Source organism: Oratosquilla oratoria, chromosome 21 (genome assembly GCF_046742065.1).
Source record: "Oratosquilla oratoria isolate Oo_2021 chromosome 21, ASM4674206v1, whole genome shotgun sequence".
Classification (NCBI taxonomy): Eukaryota; Metazoa; Arthropoda; class Malacostraca; order Stomatopoda; family Squillidae; genus Oratosquilla; species Oratosquilla oratoria.
This window is the reverse complement of record NC_134797.1, coordinates 3,791,150-3,811,459: the sequence shown is the minus strand read 5'-3', so window position 1 is coordinate 3,811,459 and position 20,310 is coordinate 3,791,150. Positions and strand designations below refer to the sequence as shown.

Sequence of the window (20,310 nt, the reverse complement as noted above, 5' to 3'; positions counted from 1 at the left end):
ATGGCAAAACTTTTTGGCAGGAAAATCTAAATACTACAGTCAAGTTTTTTTTACTGAAAAAATAATCTTTCAAAAGAAAAAAATATGTTATAAGTTTGCAAACAATTTAACAAATACCATAAGATCCAGGGTATAAAGTGAAGCTTTTTAAGGTTTCCTAATACAAAGAAATGGAAATTTCAATGAGACTGATCTATGATAATATGTATACAAATTATCTACTATAATACAACCCTCACCCTGCCTATGAGCAATATGGCATTCACCTAATAAACAGCTCAATGTTGGTAATTATTTACTGCACAGTCTGTTCTAAATCGTTGTGTACGATTATTTCAATTTACTATGAAAATTATTGACTGCCACATCAACAGAGTGCCACTACCTGTATTCTTTGTCATAGCATATGGGTTGCGTGAACCTACTAGGTAAGAATGCTAGGCAAGTTGTTATTTGTCATGCTTCTGTCCTGAAAACCCCACCCCTCCCAATGCTAACATGGCAAAATAAATTACCAACAATCTACTTGTATTAACAAATGCTCAAATTATCTGTCTGAGTATACAAGGGCCAGCCACTAATTAATTTGGATCAGTTTAGCCTTGGAGGGGTAGGGGAGCAGATGTATGGGAAAATACAAATTCTTCATAATATGTTTACCAAGCCTAAGGTATATGCACTGTTTTTTTTATAGAATGTGTACACAATTCTCCCATAATGAGTCATTTCTACAAGTTGAAAGACCACAAAAATGGACCCCATGATAGTGCACGAACATCATTATAAAAGTGAAATTTCTGTACCAATAAATTACTAAGAATTAAACATATCCATAAAATGAAATGTACAAGATACACGAAGTATTATACACATATACAGGTTGATTGTCTTTGCTTCTAGTAGTTTCCCTGCCTTCAGTTGATGTAACAATGTGACATGTTATGACTGACTGCAATTATAGTAGTTTTACATACTACCTATCATGAAGAATACATTGTAAAACATACTTAATTTCACTGCTTCTTTCGTATTTGAGATTTTTCATAGCCTTCTTAACCATTTCTCTACGATGATACCTATGTAGGTGTCATGAGGCAGCACAAGTGGGTACACAAGGATGCTGGCATCGGTGTTTTGATTATATATATTTTTTTTGTAGTCGTATGAGTTACCTCAGGATTCGTTGAACTGGTTTGATCACATTTTGTGTTTACTATGACTCAGAGTAAAAGAATGAGTAATACAGCAGTGACTATATATTTTATTATGTGAGTAGTATGATGCCTCATACATATGGCAGCCACTGCTGTGTACGAGAATTTGACTCGTACTGAACTCCTGAAGTGGTTAAGAGCATTTATCTTTCCTAGTATCCGCACCTCCAGTGGTCTGGTATTAGCAAAATTTCTCAAGATTGTTCTTAAGATTCTATGGCATGGTAAATCAAGTTGTATAACATGTGTTAAAATAAAATCCTTAAAGATATCTGCTTTGAGTTTGCCCCAAGTTTTCTTAAAAGGTGGCGCTCCTACTCGCTGAATAGTGATTTAGTAATGACTAATGGCCACAACTGCTACGAATGAACGAATTAAAAGAACAATCGAGTCGAAGATGATTGTATCTGTTTTTTAAAACATCCATTTAACACTCATAATGGATGATAAAGTAAATCGCAATCAAGTTATCTTAATGACAACCCAGTGAAGCTTCTCCCCCTGGAATGGGAGTACACACCTAGTTTTGTCTGCAGCTTAAGCTTTGCAAGTTCACGAAATGTAATACCTGTACTCTTTACTGTATTCCTGAATGATAACTTTGATTTACATAAACGACTACATGTTTTCAACAGTTTCACACTTTATTCTACGAATTATAGTTCTGATGTTACACAAACATGATTCATTGTCTACGCCCCTACCGGTAATCCTACACCGCCAAGTGTCAACTAGATATTGCGGAACGGTTAATATAAACATTAGATTACGTCATAGTTTGTCTTGTTACTTGGGCCCAACAAAAATTTAAAAATGCTATTCATCATGGAAAATTTATGTCATACATATAAAAGTCAGAAAAATTCTATAGATTTTAATTTATATAGTTGCATAACAAATATTTGTCAGTTGATAATGACCACAATAATATATTTAAGTGCTGTATGAAAAATAAATAATTGCAGCTCTAAAAAGTATGTATTTGAGATTTTTAAAACGATTATATAAAGGAACATAGAACAATGTATGAAACCTCAAAAAAGTAAAAGAGGGTCGACTTATATTTCTTTTGAGTCAAGTTACACGTATCATTGCCACACATGCTCAATTCATGTCAGCGAGAAGGTATCGTTTACTTTATTTTGAATGACGCATTCACATGTCCGATATAGTATAATATTTTGTCTTGGTGTCAGTTATGTGTCAGTTAACGTCTCCATCTTTGACAAAATCATAAACGTTTAATTTTTTCGATAACACTGTTTGCATCTACTCATTTCGTCAGAAATAAAAGCAATGAATTTTACTATCAATGAAAATATGAATGTGAAACCAAATATTTGTATTAATTTTTATTATTTGTGACAAAATCTTATAAAACTAGCAATTTTTTTTACCATACGTACGTCAATTATTTTGCGGATAACATAGTATTTCTAAAGAAAAGTTGATGATGAACTACTTATTGAACTGGCTCGTTATAATTTTGTTGTTAAGTACACAAGAATAAAAAGGAGCTTTTCAAGAATAGGGCCCCCGTGTGACTTGGGGTATTCTTCAAAAGGGCAAAACTGGGACGCCAACCTAACCTAACATAACCATTTAATTTCGGTGTTTTTCATGTTATTTTTGTATGGGACCATTATTCTTCAAAAGGACAAAACTAAGACCGCTATTGCTCAACAGGAGCAATGGGACCTTTCGCAGTGAGCGATTTGATACCAGACACCGTCAGATTTTGTAATTCTTGCCGGAAAATAAATACTTTTTGGGGCAAGTTTAAGCTTACAGAGGTGTATCGTTGTACATTATTGTGTCTGAAATTTAAGTCAATTAAATTCATGATTGCAAATGGCATATAGCATTGTTTGAGCCTCTATTTATAATTACAGATGATATTCGTAAAACAGCCTATAATTGTATCAAGCCAAGCAATTTGTCATTTTCTACCGACTTCAATGGACGTATACTGATATATACTTTCATTTGAATGCACCAAGCAATAGGCAAATCCATGTAATGTATCGAAAATATAATTTTGCATCGAAGACTTAATTTTTTCGGTACGATTAACATTTGTCTTTCTCTTACTTTTTCTTGAATCTGACGTGCAGTCTGCCACGGCACACGTAAAATTAGTCATATTTGTTTGAAAATAGCTCCCAGCAGATCTAAGAGGCTATTCTTTACACAAACGTCGTTCACTTCGTACGTCCGCCACCACTGTTGTTATTTTTTATCTCACTGATTATCTTCATATACAGGACGTGACAGTGATATCCATTATTTTTCAACACTCTCAGATAAAATGCACAAACCGAAATCAACATCCTCTTATTTTTACTGCTCATACTTACTTCAGTAAAAATAATTACCTATTTTTAGTTTTACCTTATAATTAAATTAACAAAGCCTTATCACACACCAGTAAGTAAAAATTATAACATTAAGAGTCATGTTTTTAATTTTAAATACATTTATGCAGCAATTTATGTCGTATCTTTTTTTAAATATCGGTTTCCAAATTAGCAAAGTCACCCCTTTGCCATGTGAAATCCGAGACAATTGAAAAATCTAGCGCTAATAGGAATCTACGAGCCTGACTGCGAAAGGTCCCATTGGGACCCTTGTTCTTCAAAAGCTCTAATAGAAATATATGGGCATAAGTTTGGAAGTAGATATCTAAAATTAAAAAATAAAAATGTAATATGGGTGAAATGATCATATATGAGCTGGCCACGTAATCCTGACCTATGTCCAATGAATACTGATCAAATACTCGCACGGGCTATGGAAACACTACTATTGCCAACAAAGGCGGAACATGCCGCCAGACCTTTTGGCCCATAACTATAGGCAATTCACTCAAAGAATCTCAGTCGATTCTGCATTTTTGGTTGGCAGCCTTGCTCATCCCCCCCCCCCCGCTGAGCTGGCTGAAACCTCAAGCTCCTTAAAATATAGTTCTATTTCTTCTCTTAGCTCAATGACTATACAAGTTACACGAATTTCATGCACATCTATGGATGAATCAGTCCTTGTTCACCTATTTCATAGCTTTCCATCCCGATAGTGCAAAGAAAGTAATTGTGGCGGGTATAAGATAAGGAATATAATTTTAATGTTTATACAGCATTTTACTTTTTATTGTCGTGCCCAATCATTATGAGGCTGGTTGTAAAAATTAATATGTCTTCTGTGATATAAAATAGTCATGAATATGACTGTGCTTTCACATATCCCATAAAGTGACACATAAAAGAAAAAATGAAAGGTTTATATGATTGTCTTTTGATACTGGACGGGTGGCGGGAAGCACAGCGTCTTGCTCCCTCTCTCCCTCCACCCAATCAATCTCATCAGTCAAAACTGAACATGACTTGAGTACATACCGCTCATGGTTTTTCGCATCTCGGTTAGTTTATGGCTTTCATCATCTCATACTCATTCTCTTCTTAAGTCTTTGAATACGCTTGTACAAACATATGTGGTCGGAAGAGTGACACTCAGATCGGAAATTGAAATATTTAGATATGAAAAAGTTCGTGAGTTGCATCGTAGCAATGCTGCCAACCGAGAACGCAGATCAGCTGAGATTCTTTGAGTGAATTGCCTATAGATCTGGTGCAAAAAATATAAAAATGATGAATAAATAGATAAAAGTTATAATAATACAAATAATGATAAATGAAATAAATGCATAAATATAGTTAAATAATAAACAGGTAAACAGTAAATAATAATAAAGTGACAGATAACTAATAATAAATGAAAATCAAGCAAATAATAATAAACAGACAAATAATAACAAACATGAAATGAATGGCAGTCATTACAGCATCTTGCTTAGGTGTTTAATCTAAACGAATCTTAAAGCTTAGAGCTGAACTACATTGCACTGCCTGCAGGAAGTTTATTTCATTCATTAACTACACGGTTGGCGAAGTTGTTTCTACCCACTTCCAAATTGAATATATTTTCTCACAGTTCAAAACTAATATTTCTTCTCGGATTCTCATTCAGTGTGAAAATTTTGTCACTTTTGGTGTTGTCAATTCCCTTTAGAATCTTAAAAAAAAAAAAAAAATCAAGTCACCTCTGAATCTACGCTTTTTATAGGGACAACAGATTCATATGTTTTAGTCGATTTTCGTATGAGAGAGGGTGGTGGAGGGAAGGGTGGTGGATAGAGCTTAAATTGACTATGTGGTGGTAAATAGGATTATGATAGGAAGAGTTAAGGATGTACATGTGCTAAGGGGAGAGGGTGGGGGAATATCAGATTATTTTCTGGTGGAAGGTAAGTTGAGAGGGGAGGACAGATGGAGCAAGAGAAAAGGGACAAATGGTAGAGAGGTGCTTAGAGAGAACTCTTTAAATGAAGAGGAAAAGGAGAAGGAGTACAAGAAGAAGCTGAAGGAGGAATGGGAGGGAGTGAAGGGTAGAGTGGAGGCAGGTGTGGAGGAGGAATGGGGATGGTTCAAGGAGGGAGTCACAAAGTGTGCAAAGATGGTGTGTGGAACAAGAAGGACAGGAGGAAATAGAAGGAAGGGTAGTGAATGGTGGGATGAGGAAATGAAGAAGGTTGTAGAAGAGAAGAAGCGAGCTTACACAGATTGGTTACAAAATAGGACGAGGGAGTCATATGAGACGTACAAAGAAAAGAAAAGAGAAGTAAAGAGAAAGGTAAAGGAGGCAAAGAGGAGAGCAGATGTAAAATGGGGTAAGAGTGTGACAGAAAATTTTAAAAGTAATAAAAAGATGTTTTGGAAAGAAATTAAGAGAGGAAGAGGAGGCGAATCAAGTAGAGAAGAAAAGGTAAAAGGTGCAGATGGAGCGATGATAATGGAAGAGAAGTACGGGGAAGATGGGCAGAATATTTTAGGGAGTTGCTAAATGTGAAGGAGGATAGGGAGGGAAAGATAGCTGCAGTGGGAAATGCTAAGAAAATGAGAGTGATGAGTGAGGAAAATGGAGGAGAAATAAGGAAGGATGAGGTGAAGGCAGCAGTTAAGATGATGAAAGCAGGTAAGGCACCTGGTCTGGATGGATGCCATGCGGAATGTCTTTAAAAAGGAGGTATAGTGATGGTGGACTGGTTGGTGAGGTTATTTAATGTTTGTTGGAGAGAAGGTAGAGTGCCGGAGGACTGGAGGAGTGCTTGTATAGTTCCACTTTAAAAGGGAAAGGGGGACAAGTGTGAATGTAGTAGTTTCAGAGGGATTAGCTTATTAAGTGTAGTTGGGAAGGCTTATGGGAGGATCTTGATTGAGAGGATTAGGAGAGGAACAGAGGGAGTAATTGGTGAGGAACAGTGTGGATTTAGGACAGGTAGAGGTTGTGTAGATCAGATCTTTGTGGTAAGACAGATATGTGAGAAAGCTATAGGAAAGGGGAAGGATGTTTTTTGGGCCTTTATGGATCTGGAAAAGGCTTACGACAGGGTAGACAGAAAGGCACTGTGGGAAGTTATGCGGATATACGGGATAGGAGGAAAGCTTCTCGGAGCTGTCAAGAGTTTTTATGAGAATAGTAGAGCTTGTGTCAGGATTGGAAATGGAGAGAGTGAGTGGTTTGAGGTAAAGGTGGGACATCGTCAAGGATGCGTTATGTCGCCCTGGGTGTTCAACTTATACATGGATGGGGTAGTGCGAGAGGTAAATGCAAGGGTAGTGGGTCAGGGATTGGAGATGGTTAAAGAAAATGGAGAAAAGTGGGAGGTGAGCCAGCTGTTGTTTGCGGACGACACTGCGCTTGTGGCAGGATCGGAGGAGGGATTGAGGAAATTGGTGACAGAGTTTGGGAGAGTGTGTGATAGAAGAAAGCTGAAGATAAATGTGGGTAAAAGTAAGGTGATGAGATGTACAAGGGGTGAAAGTGGCAGTAATCTGGAAGTGAGCATTAAGGGAGAGCAACTGGAGGAAGTGGATAGTTTTAGATATTTGGGTGCAAATGTGGCAGGAAAAGGTGGAGTAAAGGTGGAGGTAGAATGTAGATTGAGAGCAGCGAGTAAATGCCTTGGTGGATTAAAAAGTGTAATGAGGAATAGACATTTGGGAATTGATGCTAAGAGGAGACTGTATGAAGGAGTGATTGTGCCAACAGCATTGTATGGAGCAGAAATATGGAACATAAGAGAGGAAGAGAGAAGGAGCTTGAATGTGTTTGAGATGAAGTGTCTGAAAAATACGATGGGGGTTACTAGGCTAGATAGAGTGAGAAATGAGGAGGTGAGGAGGAGAACAGGGGTGGAAAGGGAGCTGGGAGATAGGGTTGATGAAAGAGTATTAGGATGGTTTGAACACATGGAAAGAATGAGTGAAGAAAGACTGGTGAAGGAGGTATGGAAGGCAGATGTGGAGGGAGTGAACATGAGGAGTCGTCCTAGGATGAGATGGATGGATGGGGTGAAGGGGGCTTTGGGGAAAAGGGGAATGTCTGTTGAGGAAGGACGGGAGAGGACAGAAGACAGGGGTGAATGGAGAATGGTTGTATATGGAAGATGTTGTGATGCATGAGGTGGAATGGACGGGGGGATGGGGGTTGAGGTAGTGTGTGTGAGCAAAATTTTGACGCAGCCCGAAGGGATTTCTCCCCGTCCTCTCCTTTATATGGGGGGACGGAGAGGGGGGGTCGCCGATTTAATAAAGCGGCCTTGCTGTGGATGTGCTGTGTCTTGCGACACTGCTTCTGACCCAGGGCAGTGGACAGGGTGCAGGGATGACCCGTCATCTAGGAGGTGCTAAGATGGGAGGGAAGGTGGAGGGGTGTGGAGTGTTTTCGGGGATGGAATGGGTGGGAATGATTTTATGCCTTTTCCTTTTTGGCTACCTCCCTAGTAAGGGGGGAAAAGCCTTGGTATATGTATGTATGTATGTTATTTTTCATATTTGGATTTTTTTTTTTGGGGGGGGGGGGCTCGCCGTTGTACTTTTTCCACTCTGGACCACAATGGAAATAAGCTTACGTGTTTTTTGTGTTATCCTCGGCATTTATAATTGTTATTTCGAACTGTGTGTTCTTTTCTTTATCTGCACTTCATGTATATTGATTCTTTGCCAAATAAAATTACTTACTAATTTTTACTGAGATTCAGTGGCCATACAGAAACAGCATATTCGAAATGTAGACAAACTAACGATTTATATAGCTTGGTAATGAAAGATGGACTTTTGAAGTCAAAAGATCGCGCAAGCAGTCCTAGAATCTCATTTGCTTTCTCAGAAAGCTGAAACACACTGCTTAGATGATTTGAGATCGTTACTAATAATTACGCCGAGATCCTTCTCACTATCCACTTTTGTTAACGAATTTCCAAATAACTTGTAATCGTACTTACTGTTATTTTTACCTATGTGCATAACCTTGCATTTAAATTTCATTAGACACTTTTCAGACCATTGCTGCAATTTATCTATATCTTCTTGAATATATAATTGATTTAAGTGATCATTTGCCATTCCACACAGTTTTGTATCATCAACAAATTTGGAGACAATAGATGTTAGTCCGTGGTCTATATAATTTATATATACTATGAATAGATAGATCCGGCCCAGGCAGATTAACTTCTCGTGTTTTCACCGAGAATACAGTGGGCAGGGGACCTCGAGGGCGTCCCCGTACTTGAAGGAAGAATGTGGTGGAGAACGACTTGCGAGCCCTGAACGTCGACCCCGACGATATAGAGATGTTTGCAGCAGATCGGAGAGTCTGGAGGCATCTTATTGTAGCGGCCAGGGGAGTGAGTGAGTTTGAATATAAGTGCACAAGAACGGAATCCTAAGGAATTCCATTGGTAACATTTTTCCATCTAGAAGTTTTGCCATTTAAAACAACTCTCTGTTTTCGATCATTCATCCAATTACTAGTCCAACTTAATAGGCTACCACTTACTCTGTATGAAGCTAATTTAGTAAGTAGTCCAACGTGGAGGACGGTATCAAAAGCTTTTGCAAAGTCTAGATATATTAAATCTATATTGTTTCTTTTGTCATAATTCGAGATGACTGTGTTGTAGAATTTGAGTAAGTCAGTCACACAAGAACGTTTCTGTCTGAATCCATACTGACTATCATTTATCAAACAGTTACTTTCTAAATGATGTTCGATAGCATCTCTGATGATAGTTTCCATTATATTTCCTACGATTGAAGTCAAACTTATAGGCCTGTAGTTATTTTGTTTAATGTCACCCTTTTGAATATGGGAATAGCGTTAGCTAGTTTCCATTCTCTTTGGACATCTACGGATATGATGGATTTCTTTAGAATAATTTCTAATGGAACAACAATCTCATTTTTTGTTTTCGTTAGGCCCTGGTGTTTTATTATTAATTTTGAGTTTCTCTATACACCTTTTAATTTTTTCTTTTCTTATATTTACCGTAGTAAGTTCACCCTTGATTTTCACAGGTTTCAGTTTGGAGTTCACTTTGAGGTGTTTCGTTTACGAATACTGAGCCAAAATAGTTGTCTGAGATATCACACATTCCTTCATTTGAATATTCAAGTTGACCATCAGCAGATAATAGTGGGCCAATGTGACTCCTAATAACATTTTTATCTCTAATGTAACTATAGAATTATTTGGAATTCTCTTTAGATTTATCAGCGATATTCATTTTGTATTATCGTTTTTTTATTGTCTTTTTTAAATCTCTCTGTATTATTACATAACTTTGATAGTCATTAGGTGCACCCGAGCAATTGTATTTTTCATAAGCCTGCCTCTTTTTAGCAATACATTTTTCAGTTTCTTTGTCAAGCCATTTTGGACGAGCCTGATCTGGGGGCGTCTGTCCTTAAACTGGATGTATGAATCATCATAGTAAGCATATTTTGAAACATTTCCCACATCTGATTTACAGGTCTTTTGCTTAATTTTGCCTCCCAAGCTGTAAGCTGAAGCTCCTGACGTAGTCTTATGAACTGAGCTTTACTGAAATCGGGTATTTTAGATACACAAGTATCTATTCTAATTCTTTTTTAGCAGTTTGAATCTAAGTAAGTTGTGATCGCTACTTGTAATAGTTTACCAACTTCTACATAGGTTACCATGCTTTCTCGGATAGTGATCAATAGATCGAATAAGTTTCCATATCTAGTGGGCTCTTTTACATGCTGAACTAATTGTCACCGAGAAAATCTATCAAGCGACTACCTATATGGCCATGTTCAAGGGTCATCCAATCAATGTCAGTAAAATTGAAATCCCCCATTATCAATAAGTATTGGTTGCAGAAACTTAGACAGTTCTTGAAACAATAGTTTGTTGTCTGCTAATGATAATGTTTTTGGCGTATATATTGCACCTACATTCATTTCTTGTCAATTTGTTTGGGTTAATTGTACCTACAAAATATCATATGCATCCTGTTTTACTTTCTCTAAAACACAGGCATGGACAATACTTTTAACGTAGAACAGAACACCCCCACCTTTCTTGTGGTTTCTATCTTGATGAAAGTGTTTAAATCCTGCAGTATCAAATTCAGCTTCAAACTCTTCACCATTTAACCATGTCTCGGTTATTCCTATCATATCGAGATATTTGCTTTTGACATACGCCTGGATTTCTTGGAATTTGTTCCTAATACTATGAGCATTAAAATACATAGTATTAAGAAACTCGTGATTATTTCTTTTTTACTCGTTTTGATTTTCAACATCATGTCTAACATTATAATTTTGTTTTTTTATTGACACCTTGGTCTATATTGACATTTGATCCTTCATTGACATTCAATACCTCATGGACATTTGTCCCACCACGGACATCTGGTCGCTCACGGTCATCCGATCTTTTATGTATACCTTGCCCCCCCCCCTACGTCACCGCATTCTAGACCTGCCACCCGTCGTTCATTGACATTCTGTGCGGCATTCCTTCCTAAGATATTCTGTCCTCCACCGAAATCATACCGGTATCCTACCGTGATATTTTATCCTCCACTATCAATACATACCATCGTGATATTTTCTCCTCCACTATCATTATATCCCATCGTGATATATTGTTTTCCACTATTATTACATCCCATCGTGATATTTTGTCCTTTGACATTACATTCTAATGTAATATTTCGTCCTCTACCGACATTATATCCTAAAATGATATTTTGTTCTACACTGACATATTGCTCTACATTATTGCTATACCCTACTCTGTTTTCCCTAGTACACTCTATTTCCCCTTCCCTTTGAGTTTCTACCCCCCCCCCCCAAAAGTAACTGGTTAATTACAAACTCCCACAATGAGGTTTGTAAGAACATCTTTGCCTCTGCAAGTAAGGTGGATCCCATCAGAAGCATAAAGGTCATGACGCCTGGAAAAGAGATACCAAGGATCAAGAAAGTGGTATCCCAGTTGCGTGCACAATCGTGATATCCTCTCATTGATCCCTATGGCTCTACTGTTCCAACACGAGCCAGCGTAGATCCTCGGAAGGATCCCACAGACTACGTGACGGCTCCCACGCTCCTTCATCTCCTGAAGGAGGACCTTGTAATTCCGTACAAGTTCCTCCGTACAAGTTCCTCCGATCTCATCCTACCCACATCGTTACTTTCAGTATGAAACTCATGTTTCATTTATTTTTTAAATGAAGATATCTAGAAACATCTATGGTTTTTCATACTTTTATCATGAAAAATGTATATGGAATTTAATTATGTTACATTACTCTTCTCACTATCATGCCATTCATTAAATCAATGTGGTTGCAAAAAATAAATAATACACGTTACTGAAATGGTAAAGTTAAATTGGATATTTTCTATATAAAATAGGAAATATTTAGCAAAACAAAAAGAGACGAACCTAAAAGATGGTACTCTTAGTAACAGTTGTAAAAGAAAAAAGGGACGTAAAAAGAGAAACGTTATCGTAACAATGGAAAGTTGGAAAGACGTAAATTAGAGGTATTTTGATCACGTTATAATTATACAGGCGTGGCATAGTACTGGACCACATGATATGAATCTATAATTAGATGCATTCCAATGTATATGTATAAAACGCTTCTCCAGTAGATTATTTAGATTATTTGTCTGTATCCTAAGTCAGTGCACATTGTGATTTTTTTCGGCGTCGAGTTGTTGACAGCCATGCGTGGGCGGGGCTTAGTGAAGTCACATATCAGCTGCACCATACGTATGCTACTCGAATCCACACACTCCTATTCCACGAAGATCAATACATTTATCCAGTACGAGTATATCTATCAAATCCTTTATCAGGGGATTAGAATTAATGACCTCTTATGTAATTGAAGATTGTCTCCGGCATTGTATAGTGTACTATTTTTGGAGGTGGGGACAGAAAATTTTTACTTTTGCTTCTTCATTCCCCGCTAGAATTATTATTAGGTAAGCATTACAAGGTAATCAAGTACAAACGTTTTACAAATTTTGAGAAACACTTGCGAAATTTGTAATGAGATTACTTTGCCCGTATAAGGCTGTATGCATGAAATATACATACATATACCTACATACATATACCAAGGCTTTTTCCCCCTTACAAGGGGGGTAGCCAAAAAGTAAAAGGCATAAAATCATTCCCACCCATTCCATCCCTGAATACACTCCACACCCCTCCACCCTCCCTCTTATCTTAGCACCTCCTGAATGACGGGTCATTCCTGCACCTTGTCCACTGCCCTGGGTCAGAAGCAGTGTCGCAAGACACAGCACATCCACAGCAAGGCCGCTTCATTAAATCGGCGACCCCCCCTCTCCGTCCCCCCATTGCATAAAATGAGAGGACGGGGAGAAATCCCTTCGGGCTGCGTCAAATTTTGCTCACACATACTACCTCACCCCCCCATCCACCCGTCCATTCCACCTCATGCAATCACAACATCATCCATATACAACCATTCTCCATTCACCCCTGTCTTCTGTCCTCTCCCGTCCTTCCTCAACAGACATTCCCCTCTTCCCCAAAGCCCCCTTCACCCCATCCATCCATCTCATTCTAGGACGTCCCCTCATGTTCACTCCTTCCACATCTGCCTTCCACACCTCTTTTACTAGTCTTTCTTCACTCATTCTTTCCATGTGTCCAAACCATCCTAATACTCTTTCATCAACCCTATCTCCCAGCTCCTTTTCCACCCCTGTTCTCCTCCTCACCTCCTCATTTCTCACTCTATCTAGCCTAGTAACCCCCATCATACTTCTCAGACACCTCATCTCAAACACATTCAAACTCCCTCTCTCTTCTTCTCTTATGTTCCATGTTTCTGCTCCATACAGTGCTGTTGGCACAATCACTCCTTCATACAGTCTCCTCTTAGCATCAATTCCCAAATGTCTATTCCTCATTACACTCTTTAATCCACCAAGGCATTTACTCGCTGCTCTCAATTTACATTCTACCTCCACTTTCACTCCACCTTTCCCTGCCACATTTGCACCCAAGTATCTAAGACTATCCACTTCCTCCAGTCGCTCTCCCTTAATGCTCACTTCCAGTCTACTGCCACTTTCACCCCTTGTACATCTCATCACCTTACTTTTACCCACATTTATCTTTAGCTTTCTTCTATCACATACTCTCCCAAACTCTGCCACCAACTTCCTCAATCCCTCCTCCGATCCTGCCTCAAGCGCAGTGTCGTCCGTAAACAACAGTTGGCTCACCTCCCACTTTTCTCCATTTTCTTTAACCATCTCCAATCCCTGACCCACTACCCTTGCATTTACCTCTCGCACCACCCCATCCATGTATAAGTTGAACACCCAGGGCGACATAACGCATCCTTGATGATGTCCCACCTTTACCTCGAACCACTCACTCTCTCCATTTCCAATCCTGACATAAGCTCTACTATTCTCATAAAAACTCTTGACAGCTTCGAGAAGCTTTCCTCCTATCCCGTATATCTGCATAACCTCCCACAGTGCCTTCCTGTCTACCCTATCATAAGCCTTTTCCAGATCCATAAAGGCCCAAAAAACATCCTTCCCCTTTTCTATAGCTTTCTCACATATCTGTCTTACCACAAAGATCTGATCTACACAACCTCTACCCGTCCTAAATCCACACTGTTCCTCACCAATTACTCCTTCTGTTCCTCTCCTAATCCTCTCAATCAAGATCCTCCCATAAGCCTTCCCAACTACACTCAACAAGCTAATCCCTCTGAAACTACTACATTCACACTTGTCCCCTTTTCCCTTATAAAGAGGAACTATACAGGCACTCCTCCAGTCCTCCGGCACTCTACCCTCTCTCCAACAAACATTAAATAACCTCACCAACCAGTCCACCATCACTGTACCTCCCTTTTTCAGACATTCCGCATGGCATCCATCCAGACCAGGTGCCTTACCTGCTTTCATCATCTTAACAACTGCCTTCACCTCATCCTTCCTTATTTCTCCTCCATTCATCTCATTCATCACTCTCATTTTCTTCGCACTTCCCACTGCAGCTATCTTTCCTTCCCTATCCTCCTTCACATTTAGCAACTCCCTAAAATATTCTGCCCATCTTCCCCGTACTGCCTTCTCTTCCATTATCATCTCTCCATCTGCACCTTTTACCTTTTCTTCTCTACTTGATTCGCCTCCTCTTCCTCTCTTAATTTCTTTCCAAAACATCTTTTTATTACTTTCAAAATTTTCTGTCAAACTCTTACCCCATTTTACATCTGCTCTCCTCTTTGCAACCTTTATCTTTTGCTTTACTTCTCTTTTCTTTTCTTTGTACCTCTCATATGACTCCCTCGTCCTATTTTGTAACCAATCTGTGAAAGCTCGCTTCTTCTCTTCTACAACCTTCTTTGTTTCCTCATCCCACCATTCACTACCCTTCCTTCTATTTCCCCCTGTCCTTCTTGTTCCACACACCATCTTTGCACACTTTATGACTCCCTCCTTGAACCATCCCCATTCCTCCTCCACACCTGCCTCTACTCTACCCTTCACTCCCTCCCACTCCTCCTTCAGCTTCTTTCCGTACTCCTTCTCCTTTTCCTTCTCATTCAAAGAGTTCACTCTAAGAAATATAGTGAACGTAAATTATACAAGATATCTATGGTGAAATGCAAATGTAATTGATAAAGTATAAGTTGAAAACAAAGATATAAAATTTCCAAGTTCATTCAATTATTTTTCGTTGAAATTCTCACACATATTTTTTTCTCATAAGTTTTCGAAACAAATTTTTTCGTAGATAATATAGGCTATAACACACTGTAAATTCTTTACTCTGCTGGTATTGTCTGAGAGTGCTAAAGAAACCAAAGAAAGAATTCAGGTCGCCATACGCGCGCATGTGTATATACCTAGTTGTATTTACTTAGTTGCATTTACCTAGTTGCATCCTACGGTAAGGGGAGCTACGTTCGTAGTGTCCCGTCTCTGTATCTCAAAGTGTCTAAATTGTTCTTAAATTCGTGTATGGTTTTTGCACACACTATTTTTTCGTCCAGTTTGTTCCATCCATCCACCACTCTGTGGGGAAAGCTATTTTTTTCAGGTCTCTTCTATAACTGTCCTTCAATATCTCTAAGTGTAGCGTGTTAAACGTAGGGCTACACAACCCCAAAAATAGATACATCTTAGATAACACGTTTTTTAGAAAGATCTGAGTGCGAGAGGGACTTGGGAGTTCTGGTGAGTCCGGACCTTAAAACCAGGAAGCAGTGCATTAGCGCCAGAAAAAAACCTCACAGAGCATTAGGTTTCGTTGCTAGGACGGTAAGGAATAGAAGTGCAGAGGTAATTATTAAACTCTATCTAGCGATAGTTAGATCCATCCTTGACTATGCGGTACAGTTTTGGTCTCCGTCCTACAGAATGGACATAAATTCACTAGAATCAGTACAGAGAAGAATGACCAAAATGATACATGGACTCGGAAATTTGCCTTACGAAGAGAGGCTTAGGCACCTAAACTTACACTCTCTGGAAAGACGCAGAGTGCGGGGTGATCTAATAGAAGTGTTCAAGTGGATCAAAGGCTATAACAAGGGAGATGCAAACAAGGTCATCATGATAAAACAACAGGGCAGGACTCGCAGTAATGGGTATAAACTGGACAAATTTAGATTTAAGAAGGAAATAGGTAAGAATTGCTTTACTAATAGGGTGGTCGATGAATGGAATAAACTTAGTAACCATGTAGTAAGCGCTGCAACTATCAGTTGTTTTAAAAAACGATTAGACAACTTTATGGATGGGGACGACAGGTGGTGATGGATACGGAGCTGCCTAGTGTAGGCCTTATGGTCTCTTGCAGTCTCCTTTATTCTTATGTTCTTATGTTCCTTTTTGAGCTTCCTTCCATGTCCCCTTGTATTCACCTTGGTCTTTGGATCACGTGTATGTGTGTGTGTGTGTGTGTGTGTGTGTGTGTGTGTGTGTGTGTGTGTGTGTGTGTGTGTGTGTGTGTGTGTGTGTGTGTGTGTGTGTGTGTTTGTGTGTGTGTGTGTGTTTGTGTGTGTGTGTGTGTGTGTGTGTGTGTGTGTGTGTGTGTGTGTGTGTGTGTGTGTGTGTGTGTGTGTGTGTGTGTGTGTATTTACCTAGTTGTATTATATGGAAAGGGGAGCTATGCTCGTGGTGAAGCCGTCTTTGTATCTCGCAACATCTAGTTTGTTCTAATTTTTGTATGGTGTTTGCACACACTATTGTTTCATCCAATTTGTTCCAGACATCCACCACTCTGTGTAGAAAACTGTTTTTTCATATCTCTTCTATAACTGTCCTTTTTGAGTTTCTTTTTATGTCCCCTTGTTTTCCTTATATCCCACTTTAACAGGTCGTCTCTGTCAAGGACTTCCATGCCTTTCATGATTCTGTAAATAGCTAATAGATCGCCTCTTTCTCTTCTTAATTCTAGGGTTGGTAGTTCCAGTTTAGACAATCTTTGCTCGTATGTCAATTTTGAAAGTGTTGGGGCCATCTTTGTCGTTGCTCTTTGGATTTTTTCTATTTTCCTTATATTCTTTTTTGTACTGGGTGTCCATAGTGTTGCTGCGTACTCCAATCTTGGTCTTATCAGTGTGACTAGTATTTTCTTTACCATTACCTCATTCAAGTAATTAACAGCCGCCTTTATTGATTTTAGTAAATTATAGGTTTCTCCGACTATTTTGTTTATCTGCTTGTCTAGGAACATGTCTTTGGTGATGATTACTGCTAGGTCCTTTTCGGAACCAACCTTCTTTACTTCCTTTGCATCTATTTCATATTGTCCTGATGTTCTTTTTTTCTTTTTCCAAATTCCATTATACTACATTCCCTAATGCTGAAGTCCACTTCCCACTTTTGACTCCATTCCCAGACCTTGTCTAGGTCTCTCTGTAGCGATTCACAATCTTTTTTTTTCGTACTTACTTTCTTTAGTAGTTTTGCGTCGTCTGCAAAAAAGTTCATGTAAAATTCTACATCATCATCCATGTCATTTACATGTATAGCAAACATTATCGGTGTCAGTACTGAACCCTGTGGGACTCCACTTATCATTTCTCCCCAAGTAGATATTTTATCTCTGAGCACCACTCATTTTTCTCCCATGCAGGAAATCTTTCATCCATTTTAATGGTTTACAAAGGATTACAAAGGCGGAGCATGCCGACAGGAGACCTTTTGATCCATATCTAGGTCGGATGCGAAAAAAAAATCATATTAATAATAAAACAATAAATAAAAACTATAATAATGTAAATAACAAATAAAATACAAAAATAAATGCATAGGTATAGTTAAATAATAAACAAACAGGTAAGTAGTAAATAATAATAAATTGACATATAACTAATAATAAATGAAAATCAGACAGACAAATGATAACAAAACAAAAACAAATAATATAAGATAAATTATAATCATTACAGCATCTTACTTAGGTATTTATCTAAATGATTCTTAAAGCTTCGAACTGAACTACATTGCACTACCTGTGCAGGAAGTTTATTCCATTCATTAACTACACGGTTGGCAAAGTTGTTTCTACCTACTTCCAAATTGAATCTATTTCCGGACAGTTTGAGACCATTGTTTCTTGTCTGATTCTCATTCAATGTGAAAATTTGGTCACTTTTGATGTTGTCAATTCCCTTTAAGATCTTAAAGACCTGTATCAAGTCACCTCTGAGTTTACGCTTTTTTAGGGAAAACAGATTCATATGTTTTAGTCAATTTTCGTATGATTTATTTTTGATATTTGGAATCAGTTTTGTGGCTCGCCGTTGTACTTTTTCCAGTCTGTCAATGTCTTTAATGAGATTCGGTGACCATACGGAAACAACATATTCCAAATGTGGACGAACTAACGATTTATATAGCTTGTGGTTTTCCGTGTATACCTCTTGTTTCGAATTTTCTCAATAGCTTTTTGTGTGGTACTTTATCAAACGCCTTTCGTAAGTTCAGGAAAGCACAGTCTGCCCATCCGTCCCTTTATTGCATTATATCTATAAACATTGGATAGAAACAGATCAAATTTGTGGCAAATGATCTTCCCTGTCTAAAACCAAATTGTCTCGGATTTAGTATATTGTTCTCCAGATGTGTAGTCCATCTAGTTTTGATAACTTTCTCACAAATTTTAGCTATTGTACTTGTAAGGGAGACCGGTCTATAGCTTGTTAGGTCTTCCTTGTTTCCTCCTTTATATATTAGTATTATTCCAGTCTTGCGGTACATTTCCTTCTTTGAGTGAGCAATCTATTATATATATTTTGTCCGTTAGTTCATCTATACAATATTTTAGTATCCAGTTTCCAATTCCGTCCAGGCCGTGTGATTTTCTGACATCATTGTTCATTATTTGTTCCCTTATTTCTTTCTGTGTCACAATTATTTCTCTCATGGGGGGGGATCTTTCTCCCCTTCATCCCAGTTGTGTATGTTTTCTTTTGTGAATACAGATTTGAAATGTTTGTTCATAATTTCAGCCATTTCTATATCCTCTTTATGTTCTATGTTCCCTTGACGTAGTTTTACTATTTACTGTTTATTCATTAGTTTACCATTTACATATCTAAATAATAATTTAGGTTGATCTTTGCATTTGTCTATTATGTCTTTTTCATAGTTTATTTTTTCTTCCCTGCGTATTTTTACGTATCAATTTCTTAGTTTGATATATATTTGCTACTTTCCAGTTTTTTTCCATCTTTTCCAAGCTTTGTCTCTTTTATCTTTTACTTCACCACGTTTTTTGTTATACCAGCACTTAATGTACACTTTTTTCTGTTTTTGTTTGGTACGTATTTATCCACTCCTTCATTATAGATTTCTTTTAATATCCATTTCTTTTCCACCTGAGTTTCTTAATTAATTTTTCCCAACTCGCTTTTTTAAAGAAATTTTTAAGTTTCCTATAATCCGTTTTGTTGTACATTAGTCTTCTTTTTCTGTGTTTCTCGTTTCTTCCCATATATATTTCCTCTTTCAGTTCGAGCTCAAATAGTATGTGGTCACTCTTCCCAATTAGTGTCTTGTATTCCATTTATCCACAATTTCAGGCTCTGATGTAAATATCAAATCTAGTCTCAACGGTTCTTCGTTATTACTATATTTGGCATTCTCTTTTACCCATTGAGTCATTGTATATTCATTTGTTATGTCCAGTAGTGCGTTTCCCCAAAGGTCCTCTCCACCCTTCACTGTCATCTCCTCCCAACCTTTTTTTTTTAGAACTGACACCACAGTCGGACGAAAGAAAGAGTTGAGTAAGCGAAACTATATATTTCGATTGCTAACTGCAATCTTCTACAGTAGTACAAAGTGGAAGGAGGATGCTATCTTAAATAGCAACCTCTTACAAAAGAAAGGGAACTTGGAAAATAATAAATGACACTACCCCAACCCTATGTGACCTGAGGATGACATGAGGTCGGGTCAGGGGGAGGGGAAGGAAACTTATTGACAATTTGTTTGGTGATGAATAGTCCTGATATAATGTCTGGGGTCCATTGACCCTTGGAAATATTCATCATGGGCAGATATTCAATTAATATGGATTCCACCATTTTTCTTCTGAACCCACAACCTGGCTGAATATTCTTGGCCATACATGAATATAAGAGGTCGATTAAGTATGGCCAGGGAAATTCAGCCGTGTTTCAACACGTAAA

At 38.1% G+C, this 20,310-nt stretch overlaps 2 protein-coding genes across 8 annotated transcripts in view; both read right to left on the bottom strand.

Moving 5' to 3' along the window:
• LOC143036683 (fatty-acid amide hydrolase 2) overlaps positions 1 to 1,974 on the bottom strand; it is a 128,716-nt gene extending 126,742 nt beyond the window's left edge. Inside the window, exon 1 of one of the 7 annotated variants that reach the window (XM_076204258.1) lies at positions 1,919 to 1,974. The gene's annotated coding sequence lies outside the window, so the exon portion shown is untranslated. The other 6 variants (XM_076204261.1, XM_076204267.1, XM_076204265.1 and 3 more) reach the window with 6 other exon arrangements.
• A 17,953-nt stretch (positions 1,975 to 19,927) lies between these two features.
• LOC143036682 (uncharacterized) overlaps positions 19,928 to 20,310 on the bottom strand; it is a 38,195-nt gene continuing 37,812 nt past the window's right edge. The window contains exon 9 of the mRNA XM_076204255.1: positions 19,928 to 20,310. This exon is cut by the window's right edge and continues 1,123 nt beyond it. The gene's annotated coding sequence lies outside the window, so the exon portion shown is untranslated.